This window comes from Ranitomeya imitator, chromosome 2 (assembly GCF_032444005.1).
Source record: "Ranitomeya imitator isolate aRanImi1 chromosome 2, aRanImi1.pri, whole genome shotgun sequence".
NCBI lineage: Eukaryota > Metazoa > Chordata > Amphibia > Anura > Dendrobatidae > Ranitomeya > Ranitomeya imitator.
Genome location: NC_091283.1, coordinates 40,624,076 through 40,639,199, shown reverse-complemented (window position 1 = coordinate 40,639,199; position 15,124 = coordinate 40,624,076). Strand labels below are relative to the sequence as shown.

Here is a 15,124-nt window from a genome sequence, read left to right as displayed (position 1 = left end):
CCTGGATATTCCGGATCCTCCAACATGAGATTTTTGTTGCCGCCTTCCAGTTCTTTAGTATGTGGAAACTGTTTATTATCACAGCTACAATTTCCTTCCCGTAGGTAATTTGTGCCCGGAGCAGCCTGTGAGTTTTTCTTCTGTTTACGCAGGTGTCCATGTACCCGATGAGAACAGGTTGTAATAATGTGAACGGATGTTACATAACGGGTGCAACACATGGGCGGGAAGCCAACGCAGTGACATCATGTGCCGGCCATGCTCAGACACACGTGTGCCAGAGCGCACCCTGTGTACGGGGAGAACACAGGTGATTGGGGAGCCGCCGGAGCCTCCCCTGTTATATAAGACCAGGAACTATCCGCGCACATCTGCCGAATAGCCAGGATTGTCATCGCTCACGTTGCTTTCATAAGTGACGGAACCGGCGGAACCACATTTCTCAGTAACACAAAGTTTTTATTAGTATCCTGTCATTATCACCCGTGTTTACTAGAACTCAGCGCCGGAGTCTGACAATCTGTCAATCCTTCATTACATAGTTCACATATATTCCTTTTTTTTTATTATTCTGTTTTGTGCAGATACTAAAACTTTTTTTTTTTTTTTTTAACCATTTCTACAGTTTGTGCTTGCTGTCAGTGAGCAGAAACTGGTCAAAGCCAACAGAGAGACAGGAGAGAATTAATACTCTGTACCACAACCGACACCCGTAACCAGTTCATGGGTGGGTTTCTTTTTTTTCTTTCAAACATGAATGTTTCCATTCACTGACAGCTAGCAGAGTATAAAAACCATGAAACAAAAAACTGAAAAGATTCAGTAACATAAAACAGGAACATCCCTCCAACAACAAAAAAAGAGGCCGAGCGCCCGTAAAGAGTCACATAGTACAAGATTCACCGATATTAAGGCCGTGATGTGAGGGACAGATCTTAAAAGCAAGTTCTGGTGAGGAAACGGCAATGGTCTTCAAGATCTGATACCCTATGGTTATCAAAGTATGCTGGGAGTTGTAGTGTAACGGCTGGAAAGCCACGGACTGCAGATCCCTACTTTAGGTCGGATCCATCCGTGAACGGCCGAGGTTCTCTTGATCCAAAATCGGCAGCTTTTGGTAAAGTCAGACCACCGTATAAATCGGAGAGAGATTGAACTGGCTGGCAGCTCTCCCTACCTGAAAGTGACCGCTTCATGTATTTCTATGAAGCTGTCTCGCTCTGGACAGGAGAGCCGCCAGCCAGTCCGAGCATTGCGTTCTGATATTGCTCCGATTTCTACAGCCGTCTGACTCTGTCCTTACATGAGGCCAATGAGTTTGGCTCAGGAGACCACCATACGGTCAATAAACGGCAGTCCATGCTCAGACAATGGAATTTGGACTTGTAAGTCCAGCCTTAGGAGAGCAGCCGGTATAGATGGACCTCTAACCGTGCCGTTCTGACCATAGGATGCAGCCGCCACTAAGGTTGTTGACCCTCGTATAATCCCCAGTCATTGACTCTCCATCATCGACCTCACCAACGTTCTTCTTCAGTAGCTGGATATGTCTCCGTGTAGTGGTAGTCGAACAGGTAATCCTTCATAGCCCTCGGTATGGGAAGTCGCCCGATTCTCTCATGCGGGATGAGCGCGTTGATGGACGCCCGGCAGAGGTCTTGGAGACTTATGGGGTTGGTGCGATTTAAAGGCATGGACAAGAGCGGCTCGAAAAATGTGCAGGATCTGGGGTCATTATAATGCTCCAGTAGGTGGCGGATAGAGGGAGAATGAAAACTGCCCCAATGGAAGCTGAAATGTTGACCCCTGTACTGGACACGGGCGTGACGTGTACGTCCTCGGCGGCGGAAACTGACGGCAAATGCGCAACCTTCCTGGGAGGAGTTACGGAGGAGAAATGTCCCGTCAGGGCGGCCCAGTAATAAAGTATCTGCCTGGTTCTTGTTCAGGGCACCCCAGTAGTAGGGAAGACTTGTGGCGGCCAGGAGATCGGGGATGGTGGGGCACCTGAAATGGATCTCGATGCAAGTGTAGAAGCCATCGTCCTCTCCGTTCCTCTCTCCATCTTCGATTGCGGCTGGTGGAGACATTTTGGCACAACGCTTTTGTTACCAGTCAACGTTATTTCCCAACCAAATCTTCATCCTAAGTGACCTGCAAGCAAGCAGATTGTACATTAGATACATTACCAGTACCCATAAGTGCCCCGGGGGTCTGTACCCTACTGATCAGACAGCGGTCGCATACCCTAGTGATACGCCATCATGGTATAATATAGGTATATCCCTTTTATGGGCTGAGCTGCAGCACCAGACAAGTTGGGCAAATGTAGAAAAACTCTTCAATGCAGATCTGTTGCTAGATTTCACAATGCACAATGCATGTCTTATTAATAGATCTTGCAGACCTGATGAGACTGGAGTACTTACTTTGAAAATCCTTGTAAGTATGGCTGTGTAATACTGAGATGAACACTTTTCGAGTCCTGCTAGAGATACAGAGAGCTCATTAGTCCAAGTGCCCACACAGTCTGCCAGTTGCAGCCTGTGGTGAGCAGTGTGAGATCTCCGGGAGGAGGCACATTGAGGAGCTGTCAATCAGGCTAAGTGAGTGGAGATTCAGCAACAGGAGGGAGGTACACTGAGGAGCTGTCAATCAGGCTAAGTGAGTGGAGATTCAGCAACAGGAGGGAGGGACACTGAGGACCTGTCAATCAAGCTAAGTGAGAGGAGATTCAGCAACAGGAGGGAGGGACACTGAGGAGCTGTCAATCAAGCTAAGTGAGTGGAGATTCAGCAACAGGAGGGAGGGACACTGAGGAGATGTCAATCAAGCTAAGTGAGTGGAGATTCAGCAACAGGAGGGAGGGACACTGAGGAGATGTCAATCAAGCTAAGTGGGTGGAGATTCAGCAGGAGGAACAAACACAAAGAAGCTGTCAGTCACTCTAGATGGGTGGAGATCCAGCACCAGCAGGGAGGAGGGACAGTGAGGAGATGTCAATCACACTAGATGGGTGCAAATTCAGCAGCAGGAAAGAGGGACACGGAGGAGTTAATCAGTTTAATTGGTTAAAGATTCAGCAGCAGTAGAGAGGAGGGACACTGAGGAGCTGGCAACCAGACTAGGTGGGAGGAGATTCAGGAGCATCAGGGAGGAGGAACACTGAGGAGCTGGCAGCCAGACTAGGTTTGAGGAGATTCAACAGCATCAGGGAGGAGGAACACTGAGGAGCTGGCAGCCAGACTAGGTTTGAGGAGATTCAGCAGCATCAGGGAGGAGGGACACTAAGGAGTTGTTAATCAGTTTAATTGGTTAAAGATTCAGCAGCAGTAGGGAGGAGGGACACTGAGGAGCTGGCAGCCAGACTTGGTGGAAGGTGATTCAGGAGCATCAAGGAGGAGGAACACTGAGGAGCTGGCAGCCAGACTAGGTTTGAGGAGATTCAGGAGCATCAGGGAGGAGGGACACTGAGGAGCTGGCAGCCAGACTAGGTTTGAGGAGATTCAGCAGCATCAGGGAGGAGGGACACTGAAGAGCTGGCAGCCAGAATAGGTTTGAGATTCAGCAGCATCAGGGAGGAGGGACACTGAGGAGCTGGCAGCCAGACTAGGTGGGAAGAGATTCAGCAGCATCAGGGAGGAGGGACACTAAGGAGTTGTTAATCAGTTTAATTGGTTAAAGATTCAGCAGTAGTAGGGAGGAGGGACACTGAGGAGCTGGCAGCCAGACTAGGTGGGGGGAGATTCAGGAGCATCAGGGAGGAGGAATACTGAAGAGCTGGCAGCCAGACTAGGTGGGAGGAGATTCAGCAGCATCAGGGAGGAGGGACACTAAGGAGTTGTTAATCAGTTTAATTGGTTAAAGATTCAGCAGCAGTAGGGAGGAGGGACACTGAGGAGCTGGCAGCCAGACTAGGTTTGAGGAGATTCAGGAGCATCAGGGAGGAGGGACACTGAGGAGCTAGCAGCCAGACTAGGTTTGAGATTCAGCAGCATCAGGGAGGAGGGACACTGAGGAGCTGGCAGCCAGACTAGGTGGGAGGAGATTCAGCAGCATCAGGGAGGAGGGACACTATAGAGTTGTTAATCAGTTTAATTGGTTAGAGAGTCAGCAGCAGTAGGGAGGAGGGACACTGAGGAACTGGCAGCCAGACTAGGTGGGAGGAGATTCAGGAGCATCAGGGAGGAGAAATACTGAAGAGCTGGCAGCCAGACTAGGTTTGAGGAGATTCAGCAGCATCAGGGAGGAGGGACACTAAGGAGTTGTTAATCAGTTTGATTGGTTAAAGATTCAGCAGGAGTAGGGAGGAGGGACACTGAGTAGCTGGCAGCCAGACTAGGTTTGAGGAGATTCAGCAGCATCAGGGAGGAGGGACACTAAGGAGTTGTTAATCAGTTTAATTGGTTAAAGATTCAGCAGCAGTAGGGAGGAGGGACACTGAGGAGCTGGCAGCCAGACTAGGTGGGAGGAGATTCAGCAGCATCAGGGAGGAGGGACACTAAGGAGTTGTTAATCAGTTTAATTGGTTAAAGATTCAGCACCAGTAGGGAGGAGGGACACTGAGGAGCTGGCAGCCAGACTAGGTGGGAGGAGATTCAGGAGAATCAGGGAGGAGGAACACTGAGGAGCTGTTAATCAGTTTAATTGGTTAAAGATTCAGCAGCAGTAGGGAGGAGGGACACTGAGGATCTGTCAATCAGGCTAATTGGGTGGAGGTTCAGCAGGAGGGAGAGACACAAAGAAGCTGTCAATCAGTCTAGATGGGTGGGGGATTCAACAGGAGGGAGGAGAAAAAGCAGCTGTCAATCAAGTTAGATGTGGAGACCCAGCAGCAGGAGTGCGGGACACTGATGAGCTGTCAATCTGTCTAGATAGGTGCAGATTCAGCAAAAGCAGGGAGGAGGAAAACTGAGGAGCTGTCTGGTTAGGTGGTCAGAAATTCAGTCTAAACCTACAAAAAGGTTTACACAGTCATTCTGATGCGGATATTTATAGTGAATGCTCCAGCCTCATCAGAGCTAAAAGATCCATTTAAGAGTAAGGGTGCTAGGCATTTTTTCAGCATTTTTTGTTTTTGCAACAAAACCTGATCTCTTGGCAGGAAAGAAGCTGCAGAAAAAAAGCATATTTTCCTTACAATTTTTGCTGCGTTTTTTTATACAGTTTTGGCATGCAAGATTTGTCTCTTGTGCATGCTGATAAAGTTTAGTGTTGAAAAAAAAAACGTTTTGGCACAAGAAATGCGGCAAAACACAATACTGGCGTTTTGGTGCGTTTTTTTCACCACCCATTCAAATCAAAGGGTGAAAAACGCTAAAAGAAGTGACATTGTCTTTGTCCATGAAACCATGCAAAGCACAAAATATTGATGACACAAAAAAACAATGTGTGTGCATGAGATTTCTGGAATCTCATAGGCTTTGCTGGTGCTGTAAAACACAGCTGAAAATTTGCATTAAAAAATGCCCAGTGTGAACTTAGCCTAATAATGTATTGTGAAATCTGGTGACCGATCCATAGTGTGATGTATAGAACGCACTATATATTAAAGAAAAGCGTTACGTTTTGTAGAAATTTTACTATTTTTTGGAGTCAGACTTATTTTTCATGCTGCATGCTCCGGGTGTAGCATTTTATTCTCCCAGTTTCTCTATAGGAAAGTGCGGTTTACAAAGGTAACAAAATCTAGAGATGCCACCAAAGCCCTTCTAAGAAAAAAATGAAAAATGCTTGAAAAATGTTCTGCATTGAAAGTTGTTTTTTTTTTGTTTTTTTTACAAGTGGTTAAATACGCAGATTTAGAAGTGTGTATTAATAGCACACACTTAGGCACATCTGAGTCAATTCTGCCCAAATTTTACTCGACCAATAGTCTCCCTGCCCTTGTGTCAACCCTACCAACTTTTAAAAAGTGACTGGGAAAAAAAAAGTTGCAAATTTTCAGTGCAGAATTGACATTTGCAAATTAGGATGAAAATAAAGAAATTTACCAACTATTAAAAAACATATACCGGTATTTAGAAAAGAGCTCAGACTGGTATAAAATAATAAGTAATAATTCTGCATCCCCCAAAACTCCAGTTCCGACACTTACCCCTTGTCAAGAAGAACTGGATAACTAGGTCTCGCCTTATGACCCTTAGTCATGATGCCACTTGGGGGTTCACATTGTGGCGAAACGGGCGTGCATGCAAAGTAGGACGAATGCCGATTCCTTTTACCATGATGGCACCTTTAAAGGACCACGGCTACTCTTTTGGGGATTCGGCCTGTCTCCCAGAAGATTAGGCACCACAGATGAACCATTCTTGCAATATTTGTCATCATCCAGTAGATTTGAATTGGAAAAATTTGGTCTGAATCATATCTGTCTGAAAACATGTTTAGTATTGCCTGAGGTATCGCTAGACCCCTGCATAAAAATCAGTGGACCTGGAAGGGGTTAAAACAATATTAAACCTTTTTTCTCACTCGCCTTGCCGCCACAGTTCCCTTCCCTGTCCTCCGTTCACTTCGGAGCTGTGTCCGCTACACTCTTTGGTTTGGTCCTCGGTCCAGATTTTCCGATGCTGAATTGGCCTCGCTTGGTCACATCAATGTCCTGAGGCCTAGGACCAAAAACCAATCCGAAGAGACGAGTGCCGGGACGAGGAGCTGTGGTGGCAGGACAGGTGTGGGACGGGACTAGGACAGGTATGTACAATTATTTTTTAATTTTACAATTCTTCTCTGGGAATTGCTGCAAATCGAATCCTGCAAAATTTGGATTCTGGCAAATCTGAATTTTTCAGAAATGTTAAAATGAATTGAATACGTCTTGATTCGCTCATCTCTATTAGGCCCATAAAGTATGATCCCCACTCACACTATGATGCCCACACATAACCCACACACACAGTATGATACCCCACACACAGTATGATACAGACCCCCCCCCCCCCACACACACACACACACACACACACACACACACACACACACACACACACACACACTATGATGCCCTCACAAATCACACCACACACACTATGATGCTCACACATGACCCCCACACACGGTATGATACCCCCACGCACACAGTATGATGCCCTCACAGACCCCCACACACCCCCAGATGTAGAATCTTGCATTTAACGGAGAAATGCAAGATTCTACATCTGGGCAAGAAAAATGAAAATTACAACTATAGAATGTGAGATATAGAACTAAGAAACAGCACATGTGAAAAAGAATTGGGTATACTAATAGATCACAGACTGCACATGAGTCAACAGAGTGATGAGGCAGCAAAAAAGGCAAACACAGTTCTAGGATGTATTAAGAGAAGCATAGAGTCTAGGTGACGCGCAGTAATAATCCCGCTCTACTCCTCCGTCGTCAGCACGCATCTGGAATACTGTGTCCAGTTCTGGGAACCACGTTTTAACCCCTTAGCGACCGCCAATACGCCTTTTAACGGCGGCCGCTAAGGGTACTTAAACCACAGCGCCGTTAATTAACGGCGCTGTGGAAAAAGTAAATAGCGCCCCCCAGAGTCGGATTTTCTCTGGGGTCTCGGCTGCCGAGGGTAGCCGAGACCCCAGAGAACATGATTCGGGGGTTTTTTAACCCACCCCGCATTTGCGATCGCCGGTAATTAACCGTTTACCGGCGATCGCAAAAAAAACAAAACACGATCTCTTTTTAATTTCTCTGTCCTCCGATGTGATCGCACATCGGAGGACAGAAAAAAGGGGTCCCAGGTAGCCCCCCAATACTCACCTATCTCCCCCGATGCTCCTCGTGTCTCCCGGTTGGCGCCGCCATCTTCAAAATGGCGGGCGCATGCGCAGTGCGCCCGCCGGCCGGCCCCGCGAGAATCTTTGGGGTCTCGGCTGCCGGGGGTAGCCGAGACCCCAAAGAGCATGATCGGGCACGGTTTTACCGACCCCTGTTTTGCGATCGCCGGTAATTAACTGTTTACCGGCGACCGCAAAAAAAAAAAAAGTCAAAGTGTAATTCTCTGTCCTCTGATGTGATCGCACATCAGAGGACAGAGAAATAGGGGGATTCGGGGACCCTGCCATACTCACCTGTGTCCCTGGGTCCTCCTGCTGCTCCTCCTGGCCGCCGGCAAAAGAAAATGGCGGGCGCATGCGCAGTGCGCCCGCCATCTGTCTCCATCTGCCGGCCGGCAGGAGAAGAGCAGTTGGGGCTAAAATTAGGGTTAGGGTTAGGGTTAGGGCTAGGGTTAGGGGTAGGGTTAGGGGTAGGGTTAGGGCTAGGGTTCGGGCTAGGGGTAGGGTTAGGGCTAGGGTTAGGGCTAGGGGTAGGGGTAGGGTTAGGGCTAGGATTAGGGTTAGGGCTAAATTTAGGGTTAGGGTTGGGGCTAAATTTAGGGTTAGGGTTGGGGCTAAATTTAGAGTTAGGGTTGGCACTAAATTTAGGGTTAAGCTTCTTTCACACTTACGTCGGTACGGGGCCGTCGCAATGCATCGGCCCGACATACCGACGCACGTTGTGAAAATTGTGCACAACGTGGGCAGCGGATGAAGTTTTTCAACGCATCCGCTGCCCAATCTATGTCCTGGGGAGGAGGGGGCGGAGTTACGGCCACGCATGCGCGGTCAGAAATGGCGGATGCGACGTACAAAAAAAGTTACATTGAACTTTTTTTGTGCTGACGGTCCGCCAAAACACTGATCCAGTGCACGACGGACGCGACGTGTGGCCATCCGTCACGATCCGTCGGCAATACAAGTCTATGGGCAAAAAACGCATCCTGCGGGCACATTTGCAGGATCCGTTTCTTGTCCAAAACGACGGATTGCGACAGATGCCAAACAACGCAAGTGTGAAAGTAGCCTTAGGGTTAGGGTTGGGGCTAAAGTTAGGGCTAGGGTTGGGGCTAAAGTTAGGGTTAGAGTTGGGATTAGGGTTAGGGTTTGGATTAGGGTTGGTATTAGGGTTAGGGTTGGCATTAGGGTTACGCTTGGGATTAGGGTTAGGTTTGGGATTAGGGTTAAGGTTAGGGTTGTGATTAGGGGTGTATTGGGATTAGGGTTAGGTTTGAGGTTAGGGTTGAGATTAGGATTGGGGTGTGTTGGATTTAGGGTTTTGATTAGGGTTATGGTTAGGGTTGTGATTAGGGCTAGGGTTAGGGTTGGGGCTAAAGTTAGGGCTAGGGTTGGGGCTAAAGTTAGGGTTAGAGTTGGGATTAGGGTTAGGGTTTGGATTAGGGTTGGTATTAGGGTTAGGGTTGGCATTAGGGTTACGCTTGGGATTAGGGTTAGGTTTGGGATTAGGGTTAAGGTTAGGGTTGTGATTAGGGGTGTATTGGGATTAGGGTTAGGTTTGAGGTTAGGGTTGAGATTAGGATTGGGGTGTGTTGGATTTAGGGTTTTGATTAGGGTTATGGTTAGGGTTGACATTAGGGTTGTTTTGGGGTAAGGGTTGTAATTATGGTTAGGGTTAGTGATTAGGATTATGGATCAGGTTGGGATTAGGGTTAGGGGTGTGTTGGGGTTAGGGTTGGAGCTAGAATTGGGGGGTTTCCACTGTTTAGGTACATCAGGGGGTCTCCAAACACGACAGCCAATTTTGCGCTCAAAAAGTCAAATGGTGCTCCCTCCCTTCTGAGCTCTGCCGTGCGCCCAAACAGTGGGTTACCCCCACATATGGGGCATCAGCATACTCGGGATAAATTGGACAACAACTTCTGGGGTCCAATTTCTCTTGTTACCCTTGTGAAAATAAAAACTTGGGGGCTACAAAATCCTTTTTGTGGAAAAATATATATATATATTTTTTTTATGACTCTGCATTATAAACTTCTGTGAAGCACTTGGGCATTCAAAGTTCTCACCACACATCTATATAAGTTCCTTGGGGGGTCTAGTTTCCAAAACGGGGTCACTTGTGGGGGGTTACTACTGTTTAGGTACATCAGGGGCTCTGCAAACGCAACATAACGCCCACAGACCATTCTATCTAAGTCTGCATTCCAAAACGGCGCTCCTTCCCTTCTGAGCTCTGCCGTGCGCCCAAACAGTGGTTTACCCCCACATATGGGGCATCAGCATACTCAGGATAAATTGGACAACAACTTTAGTGGTCCAATTTCTCCTGTTACCCTTGTGAAAATAAAAACTTGGGGGCTACAATATCTTTTTTGTGAAAAAAAAAAAAAATTTTCACGACTCTGCATTCTAAACTTCTGTGAAGCACTTGGGCATTCAAAGTTCTCACCACACATCTATATAAGTTCCTTGGGGGGTCTAGTTTCCAAAACGGGGTCACTTGTGGGGGGGTTACTACTGTTTAGGTACATCAGGGGCTCTGCAAACGCAACATAACGCCCACAGACCATTCTATCTAAGTCTGCATTCCAAAACGGTGCTCCTTCCTTCCGAGCTCTGCCGTGCGCCCAAACAGTGGTTTACCCCCACATATGGGGTACCAGCATACTCAAGACAAATTGGACAACAACTTTTGGGGTCCAATTTCTCTTGTTACCCTTGTGAAAATAAAAACTTGGGGGCTAAAAAATCTTTTTTGTGGAAAAAAAAAATATTTTTTATTTTCACGACTCTGCATTATAAACTTCTGTAAAGCACTTGGGCATTCAAAGTTCTCACCACACATCTAGATAAGTTCCATGGGGGGTCTAGTTTCCAAAATGGGGTCACTTGTGGGGGATTTCTACTGTTTAGGCACATCAGGGGCTCTGCAAACGCGACATGGCGTCCGATCTCAATTCCAGCCAATTCTACATTGAAAAAGTAAAACGGCACTCTTTCTCTTCCAAGCTCTGCGGTGCACCCTAACAGTGGTTTACCCCCACATATTGGGTATCGACGTACTCAGGAGAAATTGCACAACAACTTTAGTGGTCTAATTTCTCCTGTTACCCTTGTGAAAATAAAAATTTGTGGGCAAAAAGATCATTTTTGTAGAAAAAATGCGATTTTTTTTTTTCACGGCTCTACATTATAAACTTCTGTGAAGCACATGGGGGTTCAAAGTGCTCACCACACATCTAGATAAGTTCCTTAAGGGGTCTAGTTTCCAAAATGGGGTCACTTGTGGGGGGTTTCTACTGTTTAGGCACATCAGGGGCTCTCCAAACGCGACATTGTGTCCAATCTCAATTCCAGCCAATTCTACATTGAAAAAGTAAAACGGCACTCTTTCTCTTCCAAGCTCTGCGGTGCGCCCAAACAGTGGTTTACCCTCACATATTGGGTATCGACGTATTCAGGAGAAATTGCACAACAACTTTTGTGGTCTAATTTCTCCTGTTACCCTTGTGAAAATAAGAATTTGTGGGCGAAAATATCATTTTTGTGTAAACAAAAGCGATTTTTTTATTTTCACGGCTCTACGTTATAAACTTCTGTGAAGCACTTGGGGGTTCAAAGTGCTCACCACACATCTAGATAAGTTCCTTAAGGGGTCTAGTTTCCAAAATGGTGTCACTTGTGGGGAGTTTCCAATGTTTAGGCACATCAGGGGCTCTCTAAACGTGACATGGCGTCCAATCTCAATTCCAGCCAATTCTGCATTGAAAAAGTCAAACGGCGCTCCTTCACTTCTAAGTTCTGCGGTGCGCCCTAACAGTGGTTTACCCTCACATATGGGGTATTGGCGTATTCAGGAGAAATTGCATAACAAAATTTATGGTTACATTTCTGTTTTTACACTTGTGAAAATAAAAAAAATAGTTCTGAATTAAGATGTTTGCAAAAAAAAGTTAAATGTTCATTTTTTCCTTCCACATTGTTTCAGTTCCTGTGAAGCACGTAAAGGGTTAATAAACTTCTTGAATGTGGTTTTGAGAACCTTGAGGGGTGTAGTTTTTAGAATGGTGTCACACTTCATTATTTTGTATCATATAGACCCCTCAAAATGACTTCAAATGTGATGTGGTCCCTAAAAAAAAATGGTGTTGTAAAAATGAGAAATTGCTGGTCAACTTTTAACCCTTATAACTCCCTAACAAAAAAAAAAATTTGTTTCCAAAATTGTGCTGATGTAAAGTAGACATGTGGGAAATGTTATTTATTAACTATTTTTCATGACATATCTCTCTGATTTAAGGGCATAAAAATACAAAGTTTGAAAATTGCAAAATTTTAAAAATTTTCGCCATATTTCCGTTTTTTTCATAAATAATCGCAAGTAATATCGAACTAATGTTACCACTAACATGAAGTACAATATGTGACGAAAAAACAACCTCAGAATCAGCGGGATCCGTTGAAGCGTTCCAGAGTTATAACCTCATAAAGTGACAGTGGTCAGAATTGCAAAAATTGGCCCGGTCATTAAGTACCAAATTGGCTCTGTCACTAAGGGGTTAAAAAAGACATCAACAAATTGGAGCAAGTTCAGAGAAGAGCTACCAGAAGGGTGAGCGGACTGCAAACTCTGCACTACGAAGAATGGTTAAAGGATTACGGTATTTAGCTTGCAAAAAAGAAGACCAGGAGGAGGAGACTTAATAGCTGTCTACAAATATCTGAAGGGCTGTCACAGTGTAGTGGGATCATCATTCTTATTTGCACATTGAAACACGAGAAACAATGGAATGAAACTAAAAGGGAGAAGACAGATTAGATATTAGAAAAAAAAATTTGACAGGGTGATCAATGATTTTAACAGGCTGCCACCACGAGAGGTGGTGAGTTCTCCTTGAATGGAAGTCTTCAAACAGACATCTGCAATGGTTTAGTGAATCCTACATTGAGCAGGGGGTTGGACACGATGACCCTAGAGGTCCCTTCCAACTCTAACATTCTAAGATTCTATGCCCTCACAGACAACCGAACACACAGTATGATGCTTCCACATACCCCACGCACAGTTTGATACCCCCACAGACAGTATGATGCCCCCACATACCCTCCCACACACAATATGATGCCCCCACAGATCCCCCTTAACACACACACAGTATAATGCCTCCACAGACCACCCCACATACTCTATGATGCCTCCGACATGCCCATGCACAGTATGATGTTCCTGCAGACCACCCCACATACAGTATGATGCCCCCAGACATGCCCACACACAGTATGATGTCTCACCAGATGACCCCACACACACAGTATAATATCCCCCCAGACATGCCCCCACACAGTATGATGCCCCCACATACCCTCCCACACATAGTATGATACCCCCACAGATCCCCCCTCACACACACACACAGAATGATGCCTCCACAGACCACCCCACATACACTATGATGCCCCCGACATGCCCACGCACAGTATGATGTCCCCGCAGACCACGCCACATACAGTATGATGCCCCCCAGACATGCCCACGCACAGTATGATGTTCCCGCAGACCACCCCACATACAGTATGATGCCCCCAAGACATGCCCACACACAGTATGATGTCCCGCCAGATGACCCCACAAACACAGTATGATATCCCCCCCAGATCACACCACACACAGTATGATGCCCCCCCAGACATTCCGACACACAGACCCCCCACATACTGATGTCCCCACACACCACCTCACACAGTACATACACCACTTACCTGTGTGTCCCGCTTTCTGTGGAGCTGGTCTCTGCTGCCAGTCACATTATATGAAGGTCCTTCCAGCGTCTTCTGTCTCTGCCTAGACTGAATGGTGGAGGGTGGATCTGACGGTTTCCTGCTCCACCATTATATTCTATTGTATCTCGTCTATTCGGGACAGTCCTGCTGGATCTGGGACCGGTACGTTAGATGCGTTTGCACCATTTGTACCTCACAGGCCCATAGTCAAGGAACAATCCCCACTGACAAACACAACGCTGCAACATCTGTATGTGGCCCCCACACCTCTAGGTCACCATCCCCGCGCCTGCGAGGTCTGCGGACGAGCAGCCATAAGATGCACTTACCACCAGCCATGGAGCAGAGGACGCCTCTGAGCTGCTGACAATCCTGCGCAGTAATGAGCCGGCTGGGCTCTGCGCTCGGCATGTTGTGGTGGAGTAATTATTATTATTATGACTAAACTGTGCGTGTAGTGATAAAAATATACAGAGGGCGTGAGCGAGCGGCAACGTGTTCCTGGAATCCGCCCGCTCCTGGAACAGGACTCTGTGTATCTCACACACATGGATGGAGGGGAGGCCGCTGCGCACCTTCTGGAGACACGTGGACCACGCACTGAAGCCCCTGTCACCCGAAAGAGGCCTTGTTCTTAGGCCGAGTTCAGATTAACAGCTGAAAAATTGCAATATGAAAAAAAAAAAATAGACAATATTTTTCATCACAAGTATTCTCCCGACTGAAATGTTCCTGGGACTATTTTTTGTGGTTGCCAGACCCACCGATGAGGACCGCTATGGGGGTTTTCATGAGAAAACCACTTCAGGAAATGCTCCTTTTTTGAGGGAGTTTTTCTTCTGCTGAAGAACTTTGGAAGAGTTTTTTTTTCCCCCTGAAACATTCTTTGCAGGATTTTCCTTAGACAGTGCTTACTTCGGTGCAGAATCAATAAGGATCCACTTCCAAGAAGTGAAATGCATTTTTTTTTTATTCCACCGGGCATTTTTTTTTTTTTCAAAACGTGTGGAGATAGCCTAAGGGTGTGTTCACACTGAATCTTTTTGCTGAGTTTCTCAGGATACTTTCATTTTTGGAACAGGATTTTGGAGAGTTTCTGCTCCAAAAAGCCATCAAGAAGACTAATCGCAAACAATCTTTTAGGGCATGTGCACGCTGAGTCTTTTTGCTGAGTTTCTCAGGATACTTTCATTTTTGGAAGAGGATTTTGGAGAGTTTCTGCTCCAAAAAGTCATCAAGAAGACTCATCGCAAACAATCTTTTAGGGCATGTTCACGCTGAGTCTTTTTGCTGAGTTTCTCAGGATACTTTCATTTTTGGAAGAGGATTTTGGAGAGTTTCTGCTCCAAAAAGTCATCAAGAAGACTAATCGCAAACAATCTTTTAGGGCATGTGCACGCTGAGTCTTTTTGCTGAGTTTCTCAGGATACTTTCATTTTTGGAAGAGGATTTTGGAGAGTTTCTGCTCCAAAAAGTCATCAAGAAGACTCATCGCAAACAATCTTTTAGTGCATGTGCACGCTGAGTCTTTTTGCTGAGTTTTTACATTGGCACAGGAAGAT

General features: G+C 46.3%; 1 long non-coding RNA gene across 1 annotated transcript; it reads right to left on the bottom strand.

Annotated features, from left to right (window-relative positions):
- Window positions 1-438: 438 nt before the first annotated feature.
- On the bottom strand, window positions 439-13,977 carry LOC138661677 (uncharacterized). The gene is made up of 2 exons (XR_011317958.1): window positions 13,892-13,977; window positions 439-2,154 (listed from the first exon to the last, which is right to left on the bottom strand). It is a non-coding gene; the product is annotated as an uncharacterized lncRNA (long non-coding RNA).
- Between the last annotated feature and the right edge of the window lie 1,147 nt (window positions 13,978-15,124).